We start from the raw sequence: 27,945 nt of genomic DNA, 5'->3' as shown, positions 1-27,945 counted from the left end.
CAGTTGTGAAAATGAAACATCTTCTAGAGTTACGATTTGAAATATTAAATATTTCTCTGAATTTGGACACATTCAGGAAGATGGCTGGGATAGAATTTTAGGTGGGATTGAGTATGTATTTTGTGTATTGTTTAATAGCATTGTTTAAATTTTATTATGAAAGTTGTGAAAATTAATGAAATTTTGAAACAGAGAATTTAATTATTTTTTTATTGGATTTATACAGATGTTCCAAGTATCTTCAGTGATGACCAGATTGGCATGTTGGATCCCCATCAAGTGCTTTTTGGTCGAAATGAATCAGGCCAATGTTGGCATCTTAAGGATGATAGAAAAGAAATTGATGAATTTGTGGACCAGTTTACACCATTTATTGGCATTTTTGGAAGCACAAAAGAGACATTTAGAGATGGAAGTTTTCCTGGGACAGTTTTCCGATTCCCTCTTCGTCTACAACCATCTCAGCTAAGTTGCAATGTGTACAATAAGCAGAAAGTTTTGGAACTATTTGAATCTTTTAAAACAGATGCAGATACTGTATTGCTTTTCCTAAAAAGTGTGCGGAATGTGTCCTTGCATGTTCGGGAGACTGATGGAACAGAACGACTTCTTTTTAGGGTGACAGCAGATGAGAATAATAGTCTAAAACATGAAAGGTCTGACTCTATGAAAATTCTAGGAACAGCCATTGACAACTATTGTAAAGGAGTTCCTAGTAATATAATAACTTCTGTGACGTATCAAGTGCACATAGAGGTGGAGGATGAGCAAGCTACAGAGCTGCAGAAAACATCTTGGCTGGTATGTAATAGTGTGGGAGGTCGAGGTATGTGCAGTGAGCTTGACCGTTTGGCTGATGACTTGAAATTCATTCCAACAATTGGCATAGCCATGCCTTTATCAAACAGTAGGGATGAAAAGGGTGCTATGTGTGAATTTTCTGGGAGCTCGTTTTGCTTCCTTCCTTTACCTCCAGGTGAAGAAAGCAAAACAGGTCTCCCTGTTCATATCAGTGGCTTCTTTGGTTTGACTGACAATCGACGGAGCATCAAATGGCGAGAACTGGATCAATGGCGAGATCCTTCAGCTTTATGGAATGAACTTCTTATAAAAACTTTGGTTCCCACGACATATGCAACTCTTATTTTAGAAGCGGTAAAACAAATGGAGACACAGAAATATTCGGATTTCTCTCTGACTGCAGAACAAATTTACAGAATGTGGCCTGATTTGAACAAAATCAGGGTACACTGGAAGCCAATCATTGAACCACTGTTCAAGGAATTGTTGCAGAATGCTATTATTTATTCTGCAAGCAGTCACTGGATAAATGTAGACATGGTACACTTTTCAGAAATTGATGAAAATATGGAACTCACAGAAAGTGTTCTAAACTACCTCCAGGCTTCAGGGATACAGATTGCTAAGGTACCAGCAAATATTGCTGGTGCAATCCAGTTTTCATCCTCAAATGCTAAGCCAGTGAAGACGGTTACCCCTGCACTGGTGCGTCAGACATTGCGGAAATCAGGGCATAAAGGTTCTACTGATGAAAAACTTCATCTTTTAGAATTTGTGCTCAGTGACGAAGCTTACAGTGATCTTCTTGGATTGGAGCTTCTTCCGCTACAAAATGGAAACTTCACTCCTTTCTCCTCATCTGTATCAGATGAAGATATAGTTTACATAACCTCGGAGGATTATCAAAGGTAAAAAGCATTTGTGCTGTTTTATTGAAGTTCAATGATGATTTTATTTTCTGAGAAATGGTACAATAATTCTCATAAATCTTAACTATTACAAAATGATTTGCTGTCAGTCCATGGCTTACTAGGTTTCTGGCTGGAGTGTATAGTATGCAGAGAATGCATTTTTATGTTGTGGTGAGCTTTAGAAAATCAATATGAATAATAATGAAAGCCAGTTTTCCACTTTCCCTCAGAGTGAAGCTTTTTGAGAGGCTGTGATAGCTGCCTGCTTGATACCTTAGTCCTTGAGGGAGAGGCCAGACTGGTCTTGTTGTTCAAATTGTCTTTCCAAAGTGTACTCTGGTTTTAAAAGTGCTTTCACAGCATATTTCGCTTTAAACATTAGGAACTGATACCCAGTTTTGGCAGTGCTTTTTTTTTTCACTTAGGCCTTCTGTGGCTCATTGAGATAGGGGAGGGAAGCACACATTTTGTTAATCACCTTATGTTCTTGCCTGTGAGAGAGTCTTGGGATGATCTCTAAGCTGGCCAAAAAATAAGTAGTTCTGCTCTAGCCATAACAGATAAGCATGTAGTAACCAGACTTTTGATGATATATCTTTGATAAATGGAGGGGACAGAACATAAAGAGTCATCGTCACTCCTCTGACATGCATCAAATAGCAATTGTCACACAACAAAGAAGAGAAGAACAAACCTCCACAGCTCTCAATACACAGAAAGGACACAGTGGAGAAGCTAATAAAGATTGCTGTACATGATCGGTGGTTGCTTTGTTTTCACTGATCATCTCCACTGTATCCTTTCTGTGTCAAATAACAAATGTCTAGAGAGAATCCACAAAAGTGGAGAACTCAATAGATCCCACGAGGCGTAAAGGCAAAAACAAAAAAGGTGGGAATATAAAAGCCAGGCTATCCAAAGATTGGAACCAAAGTAAAATTAAAGTAACCAGCGTTTATTAATTTCCAAACAAATGATAATAAAACAGTTACACATAAAAATTGACTCGACACAACGTTGTGTTTTGGCCGGATAGGCCTACATCAGGAGTCTTGGAATTAGATACTAGTATAATGATTGAATCTCAAAACCTGAGTTCAGGATTCCAAAAGTAAAAGAACTGCAGACAGAACCTAATGAGTGGTCACTGAGGTCAGACTAAAAGGCTTGTAATTTCCAACCTCCTCCTTACTTCCGCTCTTGTGCGGAGGGTCCACATTCATCCTTCTCTAGTCCTCCTGGACATTCCAGACTCTCTTTGGGTTTGGATGGAACCTTCTCTTAACCCTTCTCTTGATCTCTCCTTTAGCAGGTTTCTTCCTTCACTTTCTCCCTGCTTGTAATCCTCAGGCTCCGGGCGTTGCAGATTATATTTTTCTTTTAAAAATGGTGAGTGCTATACAGAAAATCAGAGCAGAATATTTTGACATTAGGTGTTACTCAATTAGGAGCTTTGTTTTTCTTAGTTTCCTTCTAAGTGCATTATTAAATTCTGGTCTGTTAAATACGTCTTTTTTTTTTTTCATCCCAGCCAAGTGACATCTTTCCTGGTAGCTAATAGGAAAATTGGATCTGATGTAATGGATCCAATTGTTCGTTCATCTGAAGATGGTAGTTCGTATTTTATTATTACTGGAGGTTATCTGTACTCCCACTATTTTTTTCTTTTTCCTGTATTTGAACATTTTCATTTTCTTCTTTTCTTTTTGATGACCACTTCCCCCATTATTGAGGACTTTAGTGATAAAAGGGGCAATGGTTTAATTTGCCTTATTATAAAGAGAAGTTGTTTCTTTTTTTTTCCCTTTGTTTATTTGTACTGTTCACTTTTCTGTACAAGCGGCTTGCTTGGTATATTATTTTTTATATTATAATGGCATAACAACAACAACAACAACAAAAAAGAATATTTTGACAGCTAAGATTAAGGGGTCATGGATTTTGGTATACCACCTTTCTGTGGGTACAACCAAAAGCGCATTACATATATTATATGTAGGTAGCTTTTCTGTCCATAGTGGGCTCACAATCCAAGCTTTGTACCTGGGGCAATGGAGGGGTTAAAGGAGCTGCCATGGGAATCAAACCCAGTTCCACTGCACAAACCATTAGGCTACTCCTCTTCATGCAGGAGCACAGAATAAATAAGGCTACGTGGATAAAACTAAAACCTCATAACGTTATTATCTAAATAATAATCATGAATCAAAGTGAAGTTTTCCACCTTGTAACACATTGAAAAAAAATGTATCCACAAAGAGCTACCACCACATTAAAGATTTTGACCTGTGGATTTGCAAAATTATCATTATATTCACGTGACTTTTAACCTGTCTATAAAACTGAAAAAAGAATTCCACTGTACAGGTGCTGTAATAGGAAACGGGGTTCTATTGCTTGTGTACTGAACATCTGCTCAGTTGAATTAGAAAGACTGCTATAGTTGGTCGGGATGGCTTTTGCCTTCTTATTTTTCGCAAAATTTATGCAAGGAGAATGCAGTAAAGGTTTCTGACTTCTTGACTAGTGGCAGAAATGAGCAAACTCTGCTTCTCATAATGTTTTAGGAGTGTGCTTAGCCATCGTTATTTATATAGTTCCATTAAACATTTAGGAGGTAATTTTATAACTGTACACATGCATAAAAAGTGTGCACTTAGCTTTCTCCCTTCAAACTTGGCTGGATTTTCACTTAGAAAGTGTGCATGAACTTCTGCCTTGAGAATTATACCCCAGGGAAACTATTCGCTTACTTATCATTTCTATAGCGCTGCTAGACATACGCAGTGCTGTACACTTGAACATGAAGAGACAGTCCCTGCTCGACAGAGCTTACAATCTAATTAGGACAGACAAACAGGACAAACAAGAGGTAAGGGAATATTAAAGTGAGGATGATAAAATAAGGGTTCTGAATAAGTGAATAAGGGTTAGGAGTTAAGGGCACGTACAGATTTTCAGTAACCATCTGTCTGTTTTTAGGGTTATATATCATATTACATTTTTCTCGCTTTTTAAACCTATGCCCATAAGTGCAGACCCCTCCACAATCTTGCCCCCAGCTACTCCTTCACTCAGTCCTGGTAAATTTTACATACATACAAGTTGTACGTGCAAAGGTTAAATCCCACATTGAGTGGACAGGTTTGTAAAGCCCATTTCTGAGAGTAAAGTAAAGCCTTACAGAAATGCTTTTAAAAGTTATAAAGCTTTGTCCATGTGTAAAAACATGGGTATGTGTGAGTGTACCTATGTGAAAAAAAAATAGGCACTTGGAAAGAGTGCACCTGCTTTTATGCGGACCATACATAGGCCATCTTGGGGTGTAGTTTGAGGGGAGCTGGGACAGATATATATCTTTTTATTTTATTAAATATGTGAGTACGCTTATCTGCCTTGATGTAAGTTTATGCAAGAGGAATTGTGCTTTACTGGGGCTAGTTCTGGGTGCCTATTTTATAAAGGCATATAGGTGCCAAAGTTGTTTTTATAAAATAAATGCTTTTTGATTTTCCACATAACTGCCCTGTTATATAGAGGTTAATTGTCAAATAGCCCCACAATAGAGAGTTGCATGGGGACAGAAATGCGACCCATCCCCGCCCGTCCCCGACAGAATCAAACCCGTCCCCGCTCATCCCCGCCAGAATCTAACCCATCCCCACCCGTCCCCGTGAGTAATCTCCATCCCCGCCCGCCCCCGTGAGTGATCTCCTCCATCCCCGCCCATCCCCATAAAAAAAACAGCAGGGTGGACCAAATACAGGTGGTGATTTCAAATGATGTACTCAGAAAAAAAAGGGGGGGATACTGTAGGTTATTTCTAGTATTAGATTTTATTGCTACCTGTTATCAATTGCTAGTCATTAAGGAAGGGCAGGTTTCTAACATTTGCACTTTTCTTCCTGGTGTGACTGTTCTAGGGGTTAGGAGAATGCTCGTTTTAGGTAGTTTTGTGTTGGGTGCAACTGTACACTGAGCCCAGCATCCCCTGTTTGCTGCCAGTCACTTGCAGGCATTTGTAATTCTAGCCTAGAAGCTGTAAAAAAAAAAAAAAAAATACAGAGGGCAGCATAAAAAGCTGCAAAATGCAGCTTCTCAAACCCAATGGTAAACGAAGGGCTTTGTTTGCATCCCTTGTTCATGTCCCGTAACCGTTCCCTCAGCTCCTCCAAAGTGCAGAGAGGGTTAAGCAGCCCTCTAGCTCACATTTGAAGGAACCTACCACCACAGACTGAAAGTATCAACCCCCCCCCCCCCCCCCCCGAGCAGGAGGATGTCCAGCTCCTCTCCTCCTCCTCCAACTAGAGAGCAGACGCTACAACCCAAAAGGTCTGTCTCCCCCCTCCTCCTCGCTCTCCCTCACCCAACCCCCACATTTAGTTTGCTACCTTGACCAGAGGCGCATAAACGTCAGCCTTAAGGACACTTTCTACAGGTAGGCAGGCTAGAGAAGGCTGAGATCAGCCAGAGAGGCATGGGTGGGGATTAGCCTAGTTGCTCCAGTTTTTATTTCACTTCAACTTCTTCTACCACTGCTGGGAGCGAGAGAAAGGTCAGTTGCTAGAAACGTGCAATGCCTTCCCTTTCAGCTAATGGTGAGTACTGTCTGATCGCTCTTTTATTTACAAGCGAAAAATGCCTTTCCTGCGGCTTTCTTTTTTTTAAGGGGAAGTTGTTTAAAAATGCTTTTTTTGGGGAGCTGAGCTGGATTTAAAATATCCGTATATCTGTGTGTGTTCCGTTTCTCTAATACATATATATAACCTGCGGTGGGATTACAAACTGGAACCCAGGAAGTGTGTTTATTGCGCTTTAATCCAAAGGTGTGTTGAGGGGTCTATTCCTGTTTCCTTCACTAGAGCTGCCAAGCTACCCAGTTCCAGGAGGGAGAATTTAGGCTGGTCTGACAACCCTATCTCAGTGCATTATGGAACCTGCAGCACTGATTTTAGGGGGATAGGCTAGAGTCCCGAGGTAAACCATATCTCTTGGTTTAACTGAGGAAAACTGAGAAACCCAGTGGATCTGTTATCCTATCCTGTCAAAAACTCTCGAAACCACACTAAAGGAGTCTGCATTATGCCCAGTTTTACAGATGATATAGGAGAATCTCATGATCAGCCCCTAATTTACTCAAGCTATTTGCACTCAAACATAACTTTAATGCTATCTTGGGGCCTATTCCCCCCTCAAAATAGCAACATTATTTTGACTTCCATACCAAAGAATACCCAACCCAGTCTAAGTGTAGTCTCTAACTACAGACCAGTGGCTTCAATCCAATTATTGGTAAAGGTAATTGAAGGGTTAGTCACACACCAACTAATGGACTGTCTCCAACTTCACTCCATTTTACATAGCTCACAATCTGGTTTTAGACCTTCTCACAGTACTGAAACTGTTCTCACCACCCTCCTAGCTAAATTTAGATGAAAACTTAGATTTGGTAATAAAATATTACTACTCCAATTTGATATGTCCAGTGCCTTTGATACTGTTGATCATAATATCCTTCTAAACATCCTTGCCCATAACAGAATCTATGAAACTGTGTGTTCTTAGACTTCCAAGTGAAACAATTGGGTACAATTTCATCAGCATGGTCCCCTGTTTGTGGAGTGCCCCAGGGCTCTCCATTGTCTCTCATCCTACTTAACATCTTGTTGATACCATTAGGCAATTTACTAGAGAAAAATGGTTTCCCAACATTCATGCATGTAGACAATGTTACCATCTATATTCCATTTACTAAAGAAATAAATGAAATTACTCATACCATCAGATTAGGTATCTCTCTAATGGAATCTTGGGCATCCAGTTTCAAATTAAAACTCAATAACGACAAAATTAAATTCTTAATAGATACTAATCCTCATCATGCTATAAATCTTAAATCATTTACCACTGAGAACATCACATATCCCCTTGACCCAACTATGAAAATCTTAGGAGTCACAATTGACCAATTCCTCACTCTAGATAACCAGATTTCCAAAGTGGTCTCAAGTGTCTTCAATTCATTATGAAAATTGATGAGACTAAGACCATTCTTCGCAAAATCAGTCTTCCATACCCTAGTCCACTACCTAGTCCTAACAATATTTGGTTATTGCAGCTCTGTTTATGCAGGACTTAAAGGGGATCGCCTCAAAAAACTTGCTTTTTGCTCAGCAGCCAACCTAAAATTCCCTGGAAGCAGGTTCACCCGAACCAAAACACCATGCTGTTTTCATGGTGGGCGTCAGGAGCTCTGTTTGATTTTCAGTTCTGTTCCATTGTGGTATTAGCTAAGTATTGGGTCGCTGTCTTTTGATTTTATTATATAATCATATATAACAGTGATTAAAATTAAAAAATTAATTTAATAATGACAAAAGTTAGCCCAGCATAGGAGGCAAATGATTAATACACACGATAAGCTGTAGATCTGGAATAGCTTAGTGCTATAGGAGATCACATAGCCTATTTGATTTGCTTTATGATGCCTTCTATTTGGCTTTTTCTTGTTAACATAGTAACTGACAGCAGGTAAAGACCTGTACGGTCCATCCAGTTTGCCCAACAAGATAAACTCATTTTGCATGGTATGCAATACTTTATATGTATACCCAAGTTTGATTTGTCCATGCCATTCTATAGCAAATAGTAGAATAAAATAAAGTTTGCCACTGCATGATTGAAACCTCCTCCTGGGGATAATGAGTGCTGTCTCCACATTGTTCCCAGTAGCTGCCTGCTCAGAGGAACAGAAAGCTGGACTACAGAATCAAACCCAGATTCTACATATGAGTCCACTGGACCAGCCCAACCTATATTTAGTTCTTTTTAATGATTGTCTTCTAGCTTCTAGACTTGATTGTCATGTAGCCTATGCAAAATCACTGTTCATGAATTTTTTGTTTTCAGTTTAGTGGTGTTAATTTTTTTTTATTGGTCCCATGCTAAGAATAGTTTTCATTTCCATTACTAGTTCACTTTTTCCTGGCCTTGAAGGAAGACTACTGTTGGAGGACTTGAAACCTGGAATTCTGACTGCTTTGAAAGAAGCTTCCAGAAGTCGAGGTAAGATAATTTAGGGGTCCTTTTACTAAGGTGTGCCGAAAAATAGCTGGTGTAGACGTGTGTATTGGCCGCGCGCAGGTCCATTTTTCAGTGCACCTACAAAAAAGACCTTTTTTGGGGGGCCGAAAATGGATGTGTGGCAAAATAAAAATTGGCGTGCATCTATTTTGGGCCTGAAACCTTACCGCCACCCATTGATTTAGTGGTAAGGTCTCATGTGTTAACTGGGCAGTAATGGTCTACACGCGTACAATACCAATTACTGCCCAGTTAGTGCCGTTACCAGAAAATTTCCAGTGCGCTTAGTGGATGCACATAAAAAATGAAATTACTGCCTGGGCTGTGTGGTAGCTGGGCCGTAGTTCAAAACTGATGCTTGTAGGATGAGCGTACGCGCCTACGCAGGTTAGTATGCAAGTAAGAGGGGAAACTAATTTTTTACTGCACCTTGATTTACCACATGGGTCACCAAACTGCAGTATTTTGGTAAGACAGATTGCTGACTCACATGGTAAAGGACTAACATTGAGTGTGAGCTACCTCACACACAGCATTAGTCCATTGGCCCGGGACTATTGGGTGACCTGATGCACTCAGACTGCATCTTAAAGGGGCCGTGGTGCTGTTCCTGCCACCCCTCGATGATCACTCTAATCCCCTGATCACAAAACCCTCCCTCGATAGTAAGCTCCCCTCTGATCAAACCCCAAAAAGACTTCCACCCCCAAGGAGGGGGGAGCTATCAGCCCATACATGGTGGTCTAAAGGGTCCTAGGCAGGAGTGATCCCTAGTTGTGGGGGTACTACCACTTGGGGTAATACTGGTAATTCTGGCCCTTGCCAGTACTGCCAAGGACCAGAAGTGGGAATCACTCCTGCCCAGGACCCTCTAGACCACTAGGTATGGGCCATTAGGCCTCTGGGGGTGTGGGGGATATTATTGGGTTGAGGAGTAGTTTGATTGGTGGAGGGTTTTCATGCATTTGCATGTTTTGCATCTCATTACTAGGTACTAAGTGGTGACTTAGTTGTCATTGCGTTATGGTAATTTATCATGTTAAGTCTTTTAACAAGCATTAAGGGACAGATAATGTGACTTAGGGGGAAGTTATCAAGCTGTGTGAGGCCATGAAGTCTTTGTGCTAATTTTACTAAATGGTGATAAGATTCTTGCCAATTATGTAACTTATAAATAGGGAGATTTTTGCAAACCAGAACTTTTTCTTCATCCCCAGAAGACAAAGTTCCTTATTTTGATATTTTTGTTAAGTACATTTTTATTTATTTAATTTTTGCTATTTATTTAAATATGATGGCAGGATACAGAATACATTTTCACTATACTAATAATGTTGAGCGTTTTCTCAGCATACACTATAATCACACAATATTTATATATATAATTTGTTCCATTTGTGTGTTGCTCATGCTGTGTCCCCAGCTCCAAAAATGTTATTTGTGCTGCCTCTTTGGGAGATTTAATTATTGATTTTATTTCTGTAAGGCCCACTCTTGGTATCATATCAAGTATCATTCCTTGACCTTAGTTGAGCACAAAATAAAATTAAAATGCTTTTCTCAAGGGTCATATAGCAAGTTTTTAAATATATTCCTGTGGGTAAGCACGGGCTTCGGAACATTACCTGGCCCCCTGAGGGTAAAACAGTGTATGTCTTTTCATAGCTAAAGTAAGAGATGTTTCCAGGGCTTGAGGGAACGACATTGTGTATAAATTCTTTTTATCTGGTAGTTGTTTATTGGGCACTGTGGTTAGCTTGTACCACCTGTGAGTTCTGCAGAGCACTCTGTGCAAGCTGCAGCCTAACAAGAACACCAGAGGCACTGAGTGAGCTAGATAATAAATGGGGTGACAGGGCTCTGTTAGTTGGACAGAGTGGATTATCTGGTGTGGGTTATGGGATGACCAGGCTCCATGGATGGAACAAGAGGTGGCACTGGAGCCACTGAGGGGTGGGATAGGGAGTGCAGGCACCATTTACTAAAGTGAAAGTGACAACAGGGGGATACATGGTGTAGCTTCCAGGGAGGCCAAACCCCACAATCTATACAGGAGGTAGTATATCAGACTCTTCACAGTGAGAAGGAAATTGAAGCCCCATTGCTATAGCAGAGGAGGAAGAGATAGAAGGCAGAGGGGAAGGGTAGGAAATATTGTGGCAGCAGAGTGAAGGAAGAGCCAGAGACCATGGAAACATAGATCACTCACCCTCACCCCCGTCCACAGGCATGCTCACTCACTGTTACACCCTGCCCACACACACACTGATCCCTTGTATCACATACTCACTGACACAAACAGTATTCCCCCCCAGCTACACTTGCACACAAAGCTCATTCACGTCAACAGTGTGAGCCTAAGGCCCTTGCTGCTCACTAGGCAAAGTAAGGGACGAGCTTTTGACTGGCTCCAGCAGAGCATACATAAGTACATAAGTAGTGCCATACTGGGAAAGACCAAAGGTCCATCTAGCCCAGCATCCTGTCACCGACAGTGGCCAATCCAGGTCAAGGGCACCTGGCACGCTCCCCAAACGTAAAAACATTCCAGACAAGTTATACCTAAAAATGCGGAATTTTTCCAAGTCCATTTAATAGCGGTCTATGGACTTGTCCTTTAGGAATCTATCTAACCCCTTTTTAAACTCCGTCAAGCTAACCGCCCGTACCACATTCTCCGGCAACGAATTCCAGAGTCTAATTACACGTTGGGTGAAGAAAAATTTTCTCCGATTCGTTTTAAATTTACCACACTGTAGCTTCAACTCATGCCCTCTAGTCCTAGTATTTTTGGATAGCGTGAACAGTCGCTTCACATCCACCCGATCCATTCCACTCATTATTTTATACACTTCTATCATATCTCCCCTCAGCCGCCTCTTCTCCAAGCTGAAAAGCCCTAGCCTTCTCAGCCTCTCTTCATAGGAAAGTCGTCCCATCCCCACTATCATTTTCGTCGCCCTTCGCTGTACCTTTTCCAATTCTACTATATCTTTTTTGAGATACGGAGACCAGTACTGAACACAATACTCCAGGTGCGGTCGCACCATGGAGCGATACAACGGCATTATAACATCCGCACACCTGGACTCCATACCCTTCCTAATAACACCCAACATTCTATTCGCTTTCCTAGCCGCAGCAGCACACTGAGCAGAAGGTTTCAGCGTATCATCGACGACGACACCCAGATCCCTTTCTTGATCCGTAACTCCTAACGCGGAACCTTGCAAGACGTAGCTATAATTCGGGTTCCTCTTACCCACATGCATCACTTTGCACTTGTCAACATTGAACTTCATCTGCCACTTGCACGCCCATTCTCCCAGTCTCGCAAGGTCCTCCTGTAATCGTTCACATTCCTCCAGCATAGCCGCTGTCAAAGTGTCCGTAGTGGATGGCTTGCCATTTGGGGGGAGGCTGAAATGTTTTCAAGAAAGTTGGCCCCTTATAACCTTCAACCGGTATGTTCTTCAAATAGTCTGTCTCGGGTATGACCTCAATTGGTATCTAAAACCTCCAAATAGCCCACAGAGAGCTCACTCATTCAGCTCTCAGCACAGGCAGGTACTTGCAGAGGAACTCTCAGCCCTTCTGCAGGCCCATGCGGTAGAACCCATTCCACCGGAGGGGGGGGGGGGGGAGGATTCTATTTCAGGTACTCTTTGTGCAAAAGAAAACAGGGGGGGGGGGATGTGTCCCATCCTAGACCTAAGGGCCCTGAACAAATTCCTGGTCAAACAAAAGTTCAGGATGGTTTCCCTAGGCACTCTTCTTCTCATGATTCAGGAAATTGGCTATGCTTCTGGACTTAAAGGATGTATACTCGTATCCTGATACTTCCAGCCCATCAGAAGTATCTTCTATTTTAGTTGGGAATACATCACTTCCAGTACCATGTGTTGCCCTTTGGCCTCGCGTCAGCTCCCAGGGTCATCACCAAATGTCTAGAGGTAGTTGCACCGTCGCTACGCAGTCTGGGAGTTCATGTGTTCCCATATCTTGATGACTAGCTGGTGAAGAGCACCTCCGAGGCTGGTGCTCAGGAGTCCATGCAGTATTTGGGTGCTCGAGCTACTAGGGTTGATTTTAAACTACCCCAGGTTCCACCTTCTCCCTGCCCAGCGATTAGAGTTCATTGGAGCCCTGCTTGATATACAGAAGGTTTGAGCCTACGTCCTGGAGATGAGAGTGGACACTCTTGTTGCACTTGCTTCCAGGGTTCAAGCCTCTCTGCAGGTCAAAGCTCAGCAGAATTTGAGATTATTGGGTCACATGACTTCCACAGTATACATTACACCCATGACATATCTTCTCATGGGATCAGCCTAATGGACCCTGTTTTCTCAGTGGTGTCAAGCCACAAGGAGCTTGGAAGATGTCATCCAAGTGTCCCCAGAGCTTGTGCGCTCCCTTCAGTGGTGCAGCATTCGATCCAATTTGACGCTGGGACTTCCATTCCAAGTTCCTCAGCCACAAAAGGTGTTGACGATGGATGCATCTGTCCTGGGTTTGCAGGCTCATTTAGATGTGCTTCACATCCAAGGAGTTTGGTCCACACAGGAAACAAATCTTCAGATGAATCTCCTGGAGCTTCCGGCGATCTGGAACGCTCTAAAGGCTTTCAGAGATTGGCTATCTTTTCAAATTGTGCTCATTCAAACAGACAATCAGGTTGCCATGTATTACACCAACAAGCAGGGGGGCACCGGATCTTGCCCTCTATGTCTGATTGGGCTTGCCAGCACAGTGTGTTCCTTTGAGCCACTTATCTGGTGGGCAAAAACAACAGCCTGGCCGACCTACTTTGCAGGGTAATGCAACCTCACGAGTGGTCTCTCAATATGGGCATTGCAGATGAGATCTTCCGAGCGTGGGGCACCCCCATCTGTTCCAGGCTTCAGGCCCACGACAGCTTGGCATCAGATACCTTCCCCCTCAATTGGGGGACAGGTCTTCTGTATGCACATCCTCCCGTACCTCTAGTGGGGAAAACTTTTTTGAAACTCAAGCAAGACTTCAGAACCATGATTCTGATTGCACCATACTGGCCACGGCAGATATGGTTCCCTCTTCTTCTGGAGTTATCCTCTGAAGAACCATTGAGATTGGAGTGTTTGCCGACCCTCATCAAGCAGAATGAGGGGTTTCTTCTACATCCCAATCCCCAGTCTCTGGCTCTCACAGCTTGGATGTTAAGAGCCTAGAATTCGCTTCCTTGGGTCTTTCAGAGGGTGTCTCCCAGGTCTTTCCTGCTTTCAGTAAAGACTCCACTAAGAGGTGCTATTCTTTCAAATGGAGGAGATTTGCTGTCTGGTGTGAGAGCAATGCCCCAGAACCCCTTGTTTGCCCTACACAGATCAGCTTGAATACCTTCTACACCTATCAGAGTCTGGTCTCAAGACCAACTCCGTAAGAGTTCACCTTAGTGCTATTAATGCTTATCAACGTGTAGAGAGGGTAAGCCCATCTCTGGACAGCCTCTAGTTGTTCGCTTAATGATAGGTTTGCTTTTGTCAAAGACCCTGTGAAACCTCTGCCTATGTCATGGGACCAACGTTGTTCTTACTCAGCTGATGAAAGCTCCTTTTGAGCCACTGAATTCCTGCCATATGAAATACTTGACCTGGAAGGTCATTTTCTTGGTGGCTGTTACTTCAGCTCATAGAGTAAGTGAGCTTCAGGCCTTAGTAGTGGATGCACCTTATGCTAAGTTTCATCACAACAGAATAGTCCTCTGCATGCACCCTAAGTTCCCTCCGAAGGTCGTGCTGAAGTTCCAACCAGTCGATTATCTTGCCAACATTCTTTCCTTGACCTGATGCCCATCCTGGCGAGATCACCTTGCACACCTTGGACTGCAAGCGAGCATTGGCCTATTATATGGAGAGGACAAGGCCCCACAGAAAGTTCATCCACCCAACTTTTTGTTTCTTTTGATCCCAACAGGATTGGGGTCGCCATTGGGAAGTGCACCGTTTCTAATTGGCTGACACTTATACCCAGGCTGTGCTGGCCCTAGAGGGTCATGTCAAGGGTCACAATGTCAGAGCCATGGCTGCATCGATGGTCCACTTGAGGTCAGCCTCCATTGAAGAAATTTGCAAGGCTGCGACATTGTCTTCAGTCCACATATTCGCATCACACTACTGCCTTGAGCAGGATACCCGACATGACAATCGTTTTGTGCAGACAGTGTTGCAGAATCTGTTTGGGGTCTAGAATCCACTCCACCCTCCTAGGCCCATTTTATTCTGTTGTAGGCTGCACTCTCAGTCACTTTGTATATAGTTTCAGGTTAATCTGCGTTATGTCCTCACCATTGCGAGGCCCAATTGTGCAGTGTTTGTTATTTGTAGTAAGCCTGGATGCTAGGGATTCCCCACTTGTTAGAATAGATAGGCCTACTTGTCCTCGGAGAAAGCGAAGGTACGTACCTGTAGCAGGTATTCTCTGAGGACAGCAGGCCTTATATTCTCACAATCCCTCCCACCTCCCCTTGGAGTTGTCTCCTTTATTATTTTTTCCTTTTTTGCTGTTGTACTCAACTAAGGTGATCTTGCTCATGCAGTAGGTGGGAAAGCACTCACACATGAGCGGTAGAGTGTGTCTTGTGCGCCACAACGCTCTTATGCTTGTCATATGTTCCGGACTGGGCAACGCAGCCTGCGTTACCTGCTTGTGAGAATATAAGGCCTCCTGTCGGCAGAGAATACCTGCTACAGGTAAGTATTCTGAGCCAGAAAGACTCCCTTTGGACCTTGACATCAATAAGCCCCTAATCAGCCACCTAAGCATCATTCTATGCAATGGCCACTGTTAAGTGTGCTACCAGGTCCTTTAGGACAGTGAAACCAGCATTTTCAGTCAACCTGGGAAGCAGAAGTCAGGCATTGAATTAGGAGCCTTCCAGACGGAATGGCACAGTGTTTTTTATACAAGCTACCAAGCAGCTCTTAATCCATTTTTTGACTAGCTTTTCGGGGCTAAGTCCTCTCTTCTCCCAACCACACAATACTTTCTGTAGGTCAGAACAGAATGTGCTAAGTGTGGAAACACTAGAAAATATGTGAATCATTCTAGTATTGTCATCTTTTGCTCATGCTGTTCTCCTTGTGGCAGGGGGAGGGGGTTAGGTCCCAAGTGCTGGTGAACAAACGTACTGGTAGTCCAAAAAAAGGTATCATCTTATATGTATATATTTACTTTGTATTTTGTAATGAACTGCACACTCAAGTGGACAAATAAGACAACCACATTACTTCTCAACACACAGACAAGAAAAAAGAAACTGGTTTTGTGTTACCTATTATATACAGGAACAATTCACAACTTTATAAATTATCACCTCATTATTCTCTGTTTCCATACTGTGAAGAATAAGGGGCTGTCCTATCCTGGATAGGCCACTAGATGGCGCTGTTCCCTATGGGGGAAATGTCCAGGATGAGTCACTAGAGGGAGCCAGTAGGGGAATGTCCAGGTGGAGGTTGCTAGGACCAAGGAGAGTCCTGGGATGGAAACAGGTGTAAGTTGTTATGGGCTGGGTACTGCCTGGAATTAGGGGGGAAGAGCCTATAGGGGTGGAGAAGTGCTGTAAATAAATAAATAAATAAATAAACTAACTAATAAAACCTTCAGTTATAAGAAGCCTGGTGTTGGTGAACATTAGTGAAAGGTGAAGAGGAGGCAGAGAACTCCCCTGTGGTTGAGGCACAGTCCTGGTGAATTACTGAGAAGTGTAGAGCCCAACCGTGACTGTGTGTGAAGGAAGCTAAGCAGGGTCAGCCCTGGCCAGGTCTTGGAAGGGTGACCAGCTCACAATACCTAGTCAGAAGAAGTAGAATAGCTGGACCCATATCTGGTGACACTACTACATTGATTTAAAATGGATTGGACATTGGTTTAATCATCTCAGATTTATTTAGTGTGGCGTGCCATCTAACAGATGCAGATCTAAAAAAGATATCCAAATAACATTGTGTACCTGTCTTTTGAGCAGCAAATTACTTTGTTGAGATTATTACTTCTGGTGTTTTTTTTTTCCTTGCATGTCTGTATGTGTAGCTCCTTTGTTTCTCCGAGGACAAGCAGGCTGCTTGTTCTCACGACTGGGTGACGTCCGCGGCAGCCCCCACCAACCGGAAAAGGCTTCGCGGGACGGTCGGCACGCAGGGCACGCCCACAGCGCATGCGCGGCCGTCTTCCCGCCCGTGCGCGACCGCTCCCGCCAGTTCCTTTTTTTCCGCGTCTGGAGAGAGTCGTGCTTTGCCGCTCTCTCTGCTTTCAGCCGCCGGAAAGTCGATCGCGTTTACGCGGATCGTTGTTTTCTATTTAATTTTTTGTTACCGCCGGTTTCCCTTTTCTTTTTCAAAAAAAAAAAAACAAAAAACCCTGAGCGTGTGGAGCACGCGCTCCCTTTTTCCCTCGTTTCCAGCGGGGACGCCGCGTTGCGGCCTAGTGGCCGCACGGTCGTTTTCTTTTTCGAGGTGTGATTTTCACCACCATCGACGACTTTGACTTCGCCGACGCGATTTTTCCGTCGATGTCCTCGAAGGTCCCGAGTGGATTTAAAAAGTGTGGTCGCTGCGGCCGGCCGATCTCGTAGACCGACACCCACGCTTGGTGCCTCCAGTGCCTCGGGCCGGAGCACAATATCAAGTCGTGTTCCCTGTGTCTCGGTCTCCGGAAACGGACTCAAGTTGCGAGGCAAGTTCTGCGGGACCGTCTTTTTGGAACTTGCGCCGGCCCCTCGACGTCGACCTCGACGGCATCGGTATCGACGCCCGGTCCTTCGGTACTGGTATCGATGCCCGAGACATCGGCACCGATGGCATCGACCCCAGGAGAACAGGTCCCGTCGGCCCGCCGGTCCGCCGGCGAGGGTGGAGGTGAGCGGCCGCATGGGCAGTCGGCCCCGGTCACTCCCTCAGCCCGTGGTCCACGGGACCGAACCCTGTCTGACCCGGCTCCTCGAGACCGAGGGGGATCGTCCTCCTCCTCCTCCATACCTCCCGGCGCCGGTGACGCGCATCGAAAGAAGGACAAGAAGCGTCGTCACCGGTCGCCCTCGGTGCATCCGGACATCGGAGAGGAGGCGACGCCGAAGCGTCATCGCCGAGAGGAGAGGTCCCCGTCGGTTGTGGAGGTACCGACGCGTCAGGGTTCCGGCACCTCGGTGCCGTCTCCTGGCCCCCATCAGCTTCTGACACCGACACCCCTGCCGGCCCCACCGCCTTTCCCGGCAGCAGGCCTGGACGAGTGCCTCAGAGCCATCCTTCCGGGGATCCTGGAAGGGCTGATGCGCCAGGCTGTGCCGGCGCCGGGGGTGCTTGCGCCCTCGGCGCCGATGTCTGTGGCGCCGGCGAGCTCTAGCCCGGCGCCGGGGCTGTCGACACCGCCGCCGCTTGCGGCGCCGGTCTCGACCGCCACGCAGGTGGAGTCCCCGTCGATGGAGGGAGCTCCGTCCCCGCCGACGCGGGAGTCCACCGGTCGACGACACCGAGACCTCGGTGCCTCGACGTCGAGCCGGGCCCGGTTCAGGACTCAGCTACATGAGCTCATGTCCGATACCGAGGATGAGGCCTCGTGGGGGGAAGAGGAGGACCCTAGATATTTCTCCTCAGAGGAGTCTACGGGCCTTCCCTCGGACCCCACGCCTTCACCGGAAAGGAAGCTCTCACCTCCTGAGAGTCTCTCCTTTGCCTCCTTTGTGCGGGATATGTCTATTAGCATTCCCTTTCCCGTGGTCTCCGTGGAAGAGCCGAGGGCCGAGATGCTCGAGGTCCTCGACTATCCATCACCACCTAGAGAGTCCTCCACGGTGCCGCTGCACAATGTCCTCAAGGAGACACTGCTTCGGAACTGGGTGCGACCGTTAACTAACCCCACCATTCCCAAGAAAGCAGAGTCCCAGTACAGGATCCACTCGGACCCAGAGTTAATGCGGCCCCAATTGCCCCATGACTCGGCGGTCGTGGATTCTGCTCTCAAGAGGGCACGGAGTTCGAGGGATACCGCCTCGGCACCCCCGGGGCGGGAGTCTCGCACTCTGGACTCGTTTGGGAGGAAGGCCTACCAATCCTCCATGCTCGTGACCCGCATCCAGTCATACCTGCTCTATATGAGCATCCACATGCGGACCAATGTGCAACAACTGGCGGACCTGGTCGATAAGCTCCCGCCGGAGCAGTCCAGGCCTTATCAGGAGGTGGTCAGGCAGCTGAAGGCGTGCAGAAAGTTCCTGTCCAGGGGTATCTATGACACCTGTGACGTGGCATCTCGTGCTGCGGCCCAAGGTATAGTGATGCGCAGGCTCTCATGGCTGCGTGCCTCTGACCTGGACAACCGCACCCAGCAGAGACTGGCCGACGTCCCTTGCCGGGGGGATAACATTTTTGGTGAGAAGGTCGAGCAGATGGTGGACCAACTGCATCAGCGGGAAACCGCTCTCGACAAGCTCTCCCACCGGGCGCCTTCAGCATCCACCTCAGCAGGTGGACGTTTTTCCCGGGCCCGGCAGGCTGCACCCTATTCTTTTGCAAAGCGTAGGTACAACCAGCCGGCCCGAAGGCCTCGTCAGGCACAGGGACAGCCCCAGCGCGCTCGTTCCCGTCAACAGCGTGCGCCTAAGCAGCCTCCTGCGCCTCCACAGCAAAAGCCAGAGACGGGCTTTTGACTGGATCCACGGGAACATAGCCGCCCTCAAAGTGTCCGTACCGGACGATCTGCCGGTCGGGGGGAGGTTAAAATTTTTTCACCAAAGGTGGCCTCTCATAACCTCCGACCAGTGGGTTCTCCAAATAGTGCGGTGCGGATACGCCCTGAATTTGGCCTCCCTGCCTCCAAATTGTCCTCCGGGAGCTCAATCCTTCAGCTCCCATCACAAGCAGGTACTTGCAGAGGAACTCTCCGCCCTTCTCAGCGCCAATGCGGTCGAGCCCGTACCACCCGGGCAGGAAGGGCAGGGATTCTATTCCAGGTACTTCCTTGTGGAAAAGAAAACAGGGGGGATGCGTCCCATCCTAGACCTGAGAGGCCTGAACAAATTCCTGGTCAAAGAAAAGTTCAGGATGCTTTCCTTGGGCACCCTTCTGCCAATGATTCAGAAAAACGATTGGCTATGTTCCCTGGATTTAAAGGATGCATATACTCACATCCCGATACTGCCAGCTCACAGACAGTATCTCAGATTCCGCCTGGGCGCACGGCACTTTCAGTATTGTGTGCTGCCCTTTGGGCTCGCCTCCGCCCCACGAGTGTTTACAAAGTGCCTCGTAGTGGTGGCGGCGTACCTACGCAGGCTGGGAGTGCACGTGTTCCCATATCTCGACGATTGGCTGGTCAAGAACACCTCGGAGGCAGGAGCCCTCCGGTCCATGCAGTGCACTATTCAACTCCTGGAGCTGATGGGGTTTGTGATAAATTACCCAAAGTCCCATCTCCAGCCTACCCAGTCTCTGGAATTCATAGGAGCTCTGCTGAATACCCAGACGGCTCAGGCCTTCCTTCCCGAAGCGAGGGCCAACAACCTCCTGTCCCTCGCTTCGCAGACCAGAGCGTCTCAGCAGGTCACAGCTCGGCAGATGTTGAGACTTCTGGGTCATATGGCCTCCACAGTTCATGTGACTCCCATGGCTCGTCTTCACATGAGATCTGCTGAATGGACCCTAGCTTCCCAGTGGTTCCAAGCCACCGGGAATCTAGAAGATGTCATCCGCCTCTCCACCAGTTGCCGCACTTCACTGCTCTGGTGGACCATCCGGACCAATTTGACCCTGGGACGTCCATTCCAAATTCCGCAGCCCACGAAGGTGCTGACGACGGATGCATCTCGCCTGGGTTGGGGAGCTCATGTCGATGGGCTTCACACCCAGGGTCTGTGGTCCCTCCAGGAAAAGGATCTGCAGATCAACCTCCTGGAGCTCCGAGCGATCTGGAACGCGCTGAAGGCTTTCAGAGATCGGCTGTCCTGCCAAATTATCCAAATTCGGACAGACAATCAGGTTGCAATGTATTACGTCAACAAGCAGGGGGGCACCGGATCTCGCCCCCTGTGTCAGGAAGCCGTCGGGCTGTGGCGCTGGGCGTGCCAGTTTGGCATGCTCCTCCAAGCCACATACCTGGCAGGCGTAAACAACAGTCTGGCCGACAGACTGAGCAGAGTCATGCAACCGCACGAGTGGTCGCTCCATTCCAGAGTGGTACGCAAGATCTTCCGAGAGTGGGGCACCCCCTCGGTGGACCTTTTCGCCTCTCAGACCAACCACAAGCTGCCTCTGTTCTGTTCCAGACTTCAGGCACACGGCAGGCTAGCGTCGGACGCCTTTCTCCTCCATTGGGGGACCGGCCTCCTGTATGCTTATCCTCCCATACCTTTGGTGGGGAAGACCTTACTGAAGCTCAAGCACGACCGCGGCACCATGATTCTGATAGCGCCCTTTTGGCCCCGTCAGATCTGGTTCCCTCTTCTTCTGGAGTTGTCCTCAGAAGAACCGTGGAGATTGGAGTGTTTTCCGACTCTCATTTCGCAGAACGACGGAGCGTTACTGCACCCCAACCTTCAGTCTCTGGCTCTCACGGCCTGGATGTTGAGGGCGTAGACTTCGCTGCGTTGGGTCTGTCGGAGGATGTCTCCCGGGTCCTGCTTGCCTCCAGGAAGGATTCCACTAAAAAGAGTTACTTTTTCAAGTGGAGGAGGTTTGTCGTTTGGTGTGAGAGCAAGGCCCTAGAACCTCGTTCTTGCCCTGCACAGAACCTGCTTGAATACCTTCTACACTTATCAGAGTCTGGCCTCAAGACCAACTCAGTAAGGAATCACCTTAGTGCGATTAGTGCTTACCATTATCGTGTGGAAGGTAAAGCCATCTCTGGAGAGCCTTTAGTCGTTCGATTCATGAGAGGCTTGCTTTTGTCAAAGCCCCCTATCAAGCCTCCTACAGTGACATGGGATCTCAACGTCGTCCTCACCCAGCTGATGAAACCTCCTTTTGAGCCACTGAATACCTGCCATCTGAAGTACTTGACCTGGAAGGTCATTTTCTTGGTGGCAGTTACTTCAGCTCGTAGGGTCAGTGAGCTTCAAGCCCTAGTAGCTCATGCTCCATATACCAAATTTCATCACAACAGAGTAGTGCTCCGCACCCACCCAAGGTTCCTGCCGAAGGTGGTGTCGGAGTTCCATCTTAACCAGTCAATTGTCTTGCCAACATTCTTCCCCAGGCCGCATACCCGCCCTGCTGAACGTCAGTTGCACACATTGGACTGCAAGAGAGCATTGGCCTTCTACTTGGAGCGGACACAGCCCCACAGACAGTCCGCCCAATTGTTTGTTTCTTTCGACCCTAACAGGCTAGGGGTCGCTGTCGGGAAACGCACCATCTCCAATTGGCTAGCAGATTGCATTTCCTTCACTTACGCCCAGGCTGGGCTGGCTCTTGAGGGTCATGTCACAGCTCATAGTGTCAGAGCCATGGCAGCGTCAGTGGCCCACTTGAAGTCAGCCACTATTGAAGAGATTTGCAAGGCTGCGACGTGGTCATCTGTCCACACATTCACATCACATTACTGCCTCCAGCAGGATACCCGACGCGACAGTCGGTTCGGGCAGTCGGTGCTGCAGAATCTGTTTGGGGTGTAAATCCAACTCCACCCTCCAGGACCCGAATTTATTCTGGTCAGGCTGCACTCTCAGTTAGTTGTTCTTCGTAGGTCAATTTCTGTTGTACCCTCGCCGTTGCGAGGTTCAATTGACCTGGGTTCTTGTTTTGAGTGAGCCTGAAAGCTAGGGATACCCCAGTCGTGAGAACAAGCAGCCTGCTTGTCCTCGGAGAAAGTGAATGATACATACCTGTAGCAGTTGTTCTCCGAGGACAGCAGGCTGATTGTTCTCACCTACCCTCCCTCCTCCCCTTTGGAGTTGTGTTTCATATTTTATTGCTTGTCATTCAACTGGCGGGAGCGGTCGCGCACGGGCGGGAAGACGGCCGCGCATGCGCGGTGGGCGTGCCCTGCGTGCCGACCGTCCCGCGAAGCCTTTTCCGGTTGGTGGGGGCTGCCGCGGACGTCACCCAGTCGTGAGAACAATCAGCCTGCTGTCCTCGGAGAACACCTGCTACAGGTATGTATCATTCACTTTCTATGCTCACATCATGGGAAAAATCAGTACCTGTTAAGATGTTGCCCTTACTTTGAGAGACTCCCCTTTGGTTTGTAGGTTTCTAGTCTACAAGGTTAGAACACTGTCATTTCTCTTTGGCCAGCAAACGTCTGTTAACGCACCATTATACATCAGTTCTGCAGTCAGAAAGAGACAGACTTGGTTTGAAAGTTCACGCATTCCATAATTACTATCAATAGGAAAGACTCCAGAAATGTTAGGTATATCTCAAGTCACATTTCTGCCCAGAATAGTAGATAAGTGCCTATTTTTAATGAAGCATTGCTTCCTTTTGCCATTGCAGGGCAGATTTCTTTATGCTGGTTATTTATTCTTAAATGTCATTTGAATATTGTTCTTCCATGCAACATCTTCTAATCAGTGTGATTATATTATAGCACATCATCATCTTTGGGGCTATGCAGGTAGGATTACTGGTTGCTGAGTGTGATGATTTAATGCCTGGAGTTTGGGTGCATAACTTGATTCTTCTTTTTTTTTGTGCTTTACTATCAATCTTTTTCCTCAATGCAATCTCAGACTAATCAAGAAAAGCACATAGAATTTGATGCTTATTTTAGAAGCATTGTTCATGTTTTAGACATTCATATTGTATGGATGTCAAAATCTGATTTTACAAAGCCAGGATAAGAATGTCTAAAATTAAAGAACATACATCTGGCAAAGGGGCATGGCCTGGGTGTTCTGGATGGGATTTGGAGAGGCTAAAAATATGGACGTCCATTCCCCGTTGCTGAAAGGGAATGAATGTCCATAAAGATCGACATTGGGAGTTAGATTTGCTACCTGGACCATCAAGGGCATCTTTGCTGGAAGGCAACTGTTTGTACTTATCCTGTTTTCATTGTAGACATAACAAAGGGTAAGTGCAAGGCAGGGAGTGTGCCCAATATTTTTGCCCTGCATGCACTACACAGGGCAAGTAGAGCCCCCATAGTACCATATTCTGTGATGCTGCTGCCCTAAACTCCTCCCCCTCCCAGCAGGTCTAACACTCCCTCCCTCCACCAACAGTTCTGATCAGATATAAGGGGTGGGGGGTCGAGAGGGTGATGGGACATAAAGTGGGGGTTCAGGAGGAAGATCAGAGATGGGTGGGGGTGTCGGGTGACAGCAATCTGAAAGTCTGTGTTGCTATTGCATAGAATAGGCGTTCATGTGCTGTGAAATGGACGTCTCTGTTCCTGCTTATTTCCCATCCATATTTTGGGTGGGTACCCTGGTTACAGCGGTGACTAAGGAGTCCACCTTGCTGGTATATGGGGCATTGCCCTTAAAAAAGAAAAGGATGGGTTTGTATCTAAAATGGATGTTCCTGCTGCACGTAGCGCCGCAAAGACGTGCATTTCACCATGCATTTTAGAACAGGTTCTGCGTTGGCAGATCCTGTTCTTAAATTATAGGGGAACTTCAGATGTTCTGACTTGTAAGACTGATTTCCATTTGAATGTTCTTTCTAAAATGCCCTTCCTAATCCATAACAAATAACTTGAGAAGGGCACATTACTTCCTGACACAAGAAGGACCTACTGGCCCCTCTTCTGCTGTTAGTTACATGCTTTTCCCTTGAATATTCTGAAGTGGTCCAACTCGGAAGAGGGCAAGTGAGAGTAAAATGTGTGTCCCCACCCTACTCTTGCCATCTTCAGACACTTTACTGGCTCGGCTCTTAAGCTACTTTGTTGTCCTCCCACCCCTCCCCATGTATAAGAATGTACATGGGGTACGTTGATGTCGTCATCTTTTTCCCTGCTAGGATTGGGAATAGGGGAACAGAGGACATTCCCATTGCTTGCTTTAACCTAAGACTGGTTTTCTTGGGGAATTTGCTAGCAGCTAGCATGAATGGTACATATTTTAAAATTCATATCAATATTGACTGTGCTGTTGAGGCAAAGTTTGTGTGCCCTTGGCAAAATCTGTTATAATTGCTTGCTTTCTCACTGTTTTTTTACATTCATTCTATTAGCACAGTACCTGGAGAACTTTTTCCTATTTTATATCTCCCACCTAAACTGTGCTGAATTCGGTAATTGTAGCAATGATCATTGGCCAGAGGCCGTGAACCATAGCACCTTCCAGAACCATGTAATCTTGAGTTCTGTGGCTAGTGGCTGTCACCATTATGTGATGACTGCAGTTCCCTCCCTTCTCCCCCTCTCCAAGAGGTTTTTAAACATTGTCTGTACAGCACTCTTAGCTCTGTGGTAAAATAACACAACTTAACAGTAACTACGTTGATAACTTCCCCCTTAAGCTGGCTGTTACGTGGAATTTTAATTTTTTTAATTTGCACAGAAAAATTTACTAAGTCACATGAGAATATTTTTAGAGCAAATTTAGGAGGTCTTTTACTAAGGCGCGCTCATGTTTTTGGCGCACACTAATTGTAGGCACGCTAAATGTTAGAGATGCCAATGCATTTCTGTGGGCATCTCTAACGTTTAGCGTGCGCGCTAAAAACGTGAGCGTGCCTTAGTAAAAGACTCCCTTAATTGATTAGGCCCCAGTATGTAGATGATAAAACATGTTACGAGAAAAGAACAAAGGAGACCTAGGAAGACTCATGAACTCCCAAACTGATAAGCTGGTATTATGAAATATAAATCTAATACTTTTGTGTTAAGAAACAGAAAAAAACTTTGTTTCAGTGTTTGGATCTGTTCAATGTAAATAGAATGTTTCTTTGTTACTGTGAAGAGTAATTACAGCATAAAATGAAACAAAGTTTCTGCACTTACATTACTGGGGATACAGTTAATGCTTTGAATCCAAGATAACAAACCTGTTTGCATGGTGTTTATGGTGTTTGGAGTGTGCAAACTCTAGTACTGGCATGCTCAAAGGCGGCTGAGGGGAGATATGATAGAGGTCTATAAATTAATGAGTAGAATTGAACGGGTAGATGTGAAGCGTCTGTTTACGCTTTCCAAAAATACTAGGACTAGGGGGCATGCGATGAAGCTACAATGTAGTAAATTTAAGACAAATCGGAGAAAATATTTCTTCACTCAACGTGTAATTAAACTCTGGAATTCATTGCCAGAGAATGTGGTAAAAGTAGTTAGCTTAGCTGAGTTTAAAAAAGGTTTGGACAGCTTCCTAAAGGAAAAGTCCATAGACCATTATTAAATGGACTTGGGGAAAATCCACTATTTCTGGAATAAGCAGTATAAAATGTTTTGTACTTTTTTAGGATCTTGCCAGGTTTTTGTGACCTTGATTGGCCACTGTTGGAAACAGGATGCTGAGCTTGATGGACCTTTGGTCTTTCCCAGTATGGCAGTACTTACAGTGGGGGAAATAAGTATTTGATCCCTTGCTGATTTTGTAAGTTTGCCCACTGACAAAGACATGAGCAGCCCATAATTGAAGGGTAGGTTATTGGTAACAGTGAGAGATAGCACATCACAAATTAAATCCGGAAAATCACATTGTGGAAAGTATATGAATTTATTTGCATTCTGCAGAGGGAAATAAGTATTTGATCCCCCACCAACCAGTAAGAGATCTGGCCCCTACAGACCAGGTAGATGCTCCAAATCAACTCGTTACCTGCATGACAGACAGCTGTCGGCAATGGTCACCTGTATGAAAGACACCTGTCCACAGACTCAGTGAATCAGTCAGACTCTAACCTCTACAAATGGCCAAGAGCAAGGAGCTGTCTAAGGATGTCAGGGACAAGATCATACACCTGCACAAGGCTGGAATGGGCTACAAAACCATCAGTAAGACGCTGGGCGAGAAGGAGACAACTGTTGGTGCCATAGTAAGAAAATGGAAGAAGTACAAAATGACTGTCAATCGACAAAGATCTGGGGCTCCACGCAAAATCTCACCTCGTGGGGTATCCTTGATCATGAGGAAGGTTAGAAATCAGCCTACAACTACAAGGGGGGAACTTGTCAATGATCTCAAGGCAGCTGGGACCACTGTCACCACGAAAACCATTGGTAACACATTACGACATAACGGATTGCAATCCTGCAGTGCCCGCAAGGTCCCCCTGCTCCGGAAGGCACATGTGACGGCCCGTCTGAAGTTTGCCAGTGAACACCTGGATGATGCCGAGAGTGATTGGGAGAAGGTGCTGTGGTCAGATGAGACAAAAATTGAGCTCTTTGGCATGAACTCAACTCGCCGTGTTTGGAGGAAGAGAAATGCTGCCTATGACCCAAAGAACACCGTCCCCACTGTCAAGCATGGAGGTGGAAATGTTATGTTTTGGGGGTGTTTCTCTGCTAAGGGCACAGGACTACTTCACCGCATCAATGGGAGAATGGATGGGGCCATGTACCGTACAATTCTGAGTGACAACCTCCTTCCCTCCGCCAGGGCCTTAAAAATGGGTCGTGGCTGGGTCTTCCAGCACGACAATGACCCAAAACATACAGCCAAGGCAACAAAGGAGTGGCTCAGGAAGAAGCACATTAGGGTCATGGAGTGGCCTAGCCAGTCACCAGACCTTAATCCCATTGAAAACTTATGGAGGGAGCTGAAGCTGCGAGTTGCCAAGCGACAGCCCAGAACTCTTAATGATTTAGAGATGATCTGCAAAGAGGAGTGGACCAAAATTCCTCCTGACATGTGTGCAAACCTCATCATCAACTACAGAAGACGTCTGACCGCTGTGCTTGCCAACAAGGGTTTTGCCACCAAGTATTAGGTCTTGTTTGCCAGAGGGATCAAATACTTATTTCCCTCTGCAGAATGCAAATAAATTCATATACTTTCCACAATGTGATTTTCCGGATTTAATTTGTGATGTGCTATCTCTCACTGTTACCAATAACCTACCCTTCAATTATGGGCTGCTCATGTCTTTGTCAGTGGGCAAACTTACAAAATCAGCAAGGGATCAAATACTTATTTCCCCCACTGTATGTACTTATGGTGCAAGCTGTGATATACAGTTCAACAACTGATCTAGATGATGATTCACTACAACATTCGTTTGTAAATGGCCAT

General features: G+C 46.0%; 1 pseudogene; it reads left to right on the top strand.

The window, feature by feature from the left end:
• The first annotated feature begins 228 nt into the window (after positions 1–228).
• The window catches only part of LOC115459478, a 48,181-nt pseudogene continuing 20,464 nt past the window's right edge, over positions 229–27,945 (top strand).

The sequence above is a fragment of the Microcaecilia unicolor genome, unplaced genomic scaffold (genome assembly GCF_901765095.1).
Source record: "Microcaecilia unicolor unplaced genomic scaffold, aMicUni1.1, whole genome shotgun sequence".
NCBI lineage: Eukaryota > Metazoa > Chordata > Amphibia > Gymnophiona > Siphonopidae > Microcaecilia > Microcaecilia unicolor.
The sequence above is the reverse complement of the archived record's forward strand: the minus strand, read 5'-3'. Positions and strand labels throughout refer to the sequence as shown.